The following is a 3213-nucleotide window of genomic DNA, read 5'->3' as shown; positions in this document are numbered from 1 at the left end:
TTTTGCTATTCAGCTGCATAAGAAGGGAACAGTCATCACAATGAAAACACAATTCACTTACATAAACTTCCAAAAAGGTTTTGCAAACATGTCAGAATCAGTCAAAACATTACAAATTCCAAAATCTGTCACTAGAATAAATGCTATTCAAAAACTAAATTAAGTGGGGATATAAGGAAACATCCTTACATGGATAAACAACCACTTAAAATAAAAGAGCCAAAGGAATGATCAATTTGAGCAACAGAGAAACTGAGGATCCTACAGCCAATTCGCAGTATTTCCCAGCCAGAACAAGGAATGAAGATGGCCAGTTATACTGGGTTATTCAGAACAGGTAAGTCAAGAGCAGAACTCCAGAAGGGCCTCATTATAAAATGGTACATTATATATATATATTTTTAATGGGATAAATGCATGGAGGGAAAAGCCTTCTTAATATTGCATTCAGTGATAGGCTCCAAGCCCTTGTTTTCTGAAAACAATAACTAAACACTCAAGAGCAGAAAAAAGTATTTTCTTTTCAAGTCAATGTGTAAGAAAACCAACAACCATTGCTTCGTATAAATTGCCATTGACAAATCAGCTGTGTGCAACTTGGCCTCCCCACCTCAGAAACTAGGCAACCACACAAAACCAGACACAGCAAAGCACAAGGGAATGAAGTTTTAAAATAGAGGGTGAATTCTGTAGAACAAGCAACTGGAGACACACATTGCCAATTCTGTGATCCTAAAGAATCCCAAAATAACGAATGGGGGTTTTATTGTTTTTCTAATCCAAGGCTGAAACAGCCTATGCTGAACCTTCTGCTACCACCTCACAGGTCTCTCAGCTCCTGCCTGCTCAGGCAAGCCAGAGAATATAACATAAACCCCCTCCGCGTACCCTTCCTGTCCTTGAAACCCACGTAGTTGGTGGCATCTCCCAAAAAGCTTTAGTTATTAAGAACACGCCCTGTAAAGGCACCCGTCTCCTCAGCAGTGAAGCGACAGAGGAAAACTCGCACCCATGGCGTTCCTCACCTCACCGCCGGAGAAGAGAAAGAAGCGCCACTTCCCTCCGGCCAATCATTCCCAGCGCCTGTGGCCTCCAGCCAATCACCGCTCGCGAGTGCGCCATACGGACCAATCACCGTCGGAGGTGAGGGACGGGAGGAGGGGCTTACTTACTGTAAGGGGAGCCTCGCGGAGAGGTTCTTGTCTCTTCGCACCTGACGCAGCCTTTCCGAGCCGGTCCGTTGCTGCGGAGGAGGCGGTGCTTTGTGCAGGTGGTGCTGTGGAAAGGCAGGAAGGCGGCAGTGGCCCCAGCCGCTTCCTGAGAGTAGCGCCCGGCCTGTCCCCCAGAGCCAACTCCGGCTACGCTGGCGCCTCCCGCGTACGTGTGTTTTCCGGCCCCGCTCGGGAGCGGGGGTGTGGATGCGGCCGCAGGCGCCCTAAGGGCTGTAGAAGACCCCGCGGCCCGGCGCCCATGGCTCCCGCCCGCCCGTCGTTGTTTGGCTCGTGGCTGAGTGGGGCGCCGGGACTGCAGGAGGGGAGGGAAGCCGCCCCTGCAATGGGGAAGGAGGGGTCCAGAGGGTGCAGCACACAGCCGTGTTGTCAAAGGGCTGTTCCTGCTTCCGCGGGGCCTCTGCTGGTTTGTGTGGCAGATCAGCCCTCTGGATCCGCGGCGTTCAGAACACACAGCGCATGGTGTAGGCAGGGGGTTCTGGGCATGAGTTGGCTAAACCTGTGTAATTAATTCCTGTGCTTAACTCAGAAATACGTTCACCTCCATCGAGCACCTGAGTAGGTAGAGTAGATAGAGAAATGGAGGTGCAGGCCTGTTGATGAAGGGCTTCTCCTGACATTTGTGGCCTTTGTGACACAGAGGGAAACGGTTAACATGTTTCAGTGAAATCCAGCAGTTCCAAAATGGTGTTTCCCAGCACTGGTGTATCTTACCACCTGCATCACAAATACAGGCAATAAAATTTAGCAAGAGTCTCACATACTCCAGCGGAGCACCAGGAAGCATCTCTGCTCATACCTAGAATAAGCAGCAATAGTGAAGCATCCAAGAGACTAATCCCCTTTTAGAGGAGATAAACCTGCAGCAAATTGTAAGTAAAACACCATCGCTGACTTTAAATAGTAAGAATATAAACGAATCAATACCATAAAAGGAAAAAAAAATATCCAAACAGCTGTCTGTAAAGTATTTAAAATACCACCAGGTGTCCCTGCAGCGCAAGGAAACGCGAAGTGTTCGGTGACTTGGAGTGTGGCCACTGAGGAGTGATCCCTTACAGTTCAGCTCAAGGGATTAACTGCAGCCTTGCTGCTGTCACGTTCGCTGCTGGGGTACTTTATTAGAAGACCTGAAGCGGATCTGTGGAAGTACAGCTTTAGGGAGAAACCTAGGGACAACATTTTTCGTGAGGGAACTTGGAGCATCAGTAGTTTTGTATAAAACTGAATTCTGAATTCTACGTTCATCATAGGAAGCAGAAGTAATAAAAGCTAATTTGCATTTCCCTTACCAGTCACATTAGCATACACACAGGCTTAGATTATCCACAGATACTCAGATCTCATAGAGAAAACAGCCTCACTGATTCTGCAGCAGAAGTGAGCCATAAAGTACGAGAGAAGTGGATTAGGTACACTACCTGACCCAGAAGCTACTGAACATTCATTTCTCATTGATAATGTCTGTTTTGTTTGGTTTAGCAGAAGGGGAATCAACAGAAAGCAGAATTTTCATCTCAAGCAATGCATTTAACAGTCTGGAACAAGCAGTGAAATTATTTGGGTCACAGATAGAGACATGACACTTAAAATGTTCAAGAAAATGGAATCAAAACTGTATTTAGGGTAGGGTAGCTTTGTGTACAAGGACCCTTTCCTCACTGCAGTAGCAGAAACGTTTACCTTCATTACAGGTACTGGAAAACATTGGACTGGTCATTATGATCAGTCTTTGGCACAGCTGTCGTTCTGTGTAGAACTGAGAAGGGTTAGAAGCAGTGATGCCAGCAGTTTTAATATCAAGTGTCAGCTGAAATAGTTGCAGATCTGAGATCATAAGGAGAAAGCCAAATCAGGAGAGAAGTCAGTACTAACATTAGACTCGTTGACAAATGACTAATCATTTAGACTTGCTGTTCTGTGTTTACCAGGCAGTGCTGTAAAATGCATATAACATTGTCTGATGATTGAAAATGCATATAGC

Source organism: Gallinula chloropus, assembly GCF_964237585.1.
Source record: "Gallinula chloropus genome assembly, chromosome: 16".
NCBI classification, from domain to species: domain Eukaryota; kingdom Metazoa; phylum Chordata; class Aves; order Gruiformes; family Rallidae; genus Gallinula; species Gallinula chloropus.
This window is presented reverse-complemented; position numbering follows the sequence as displayed.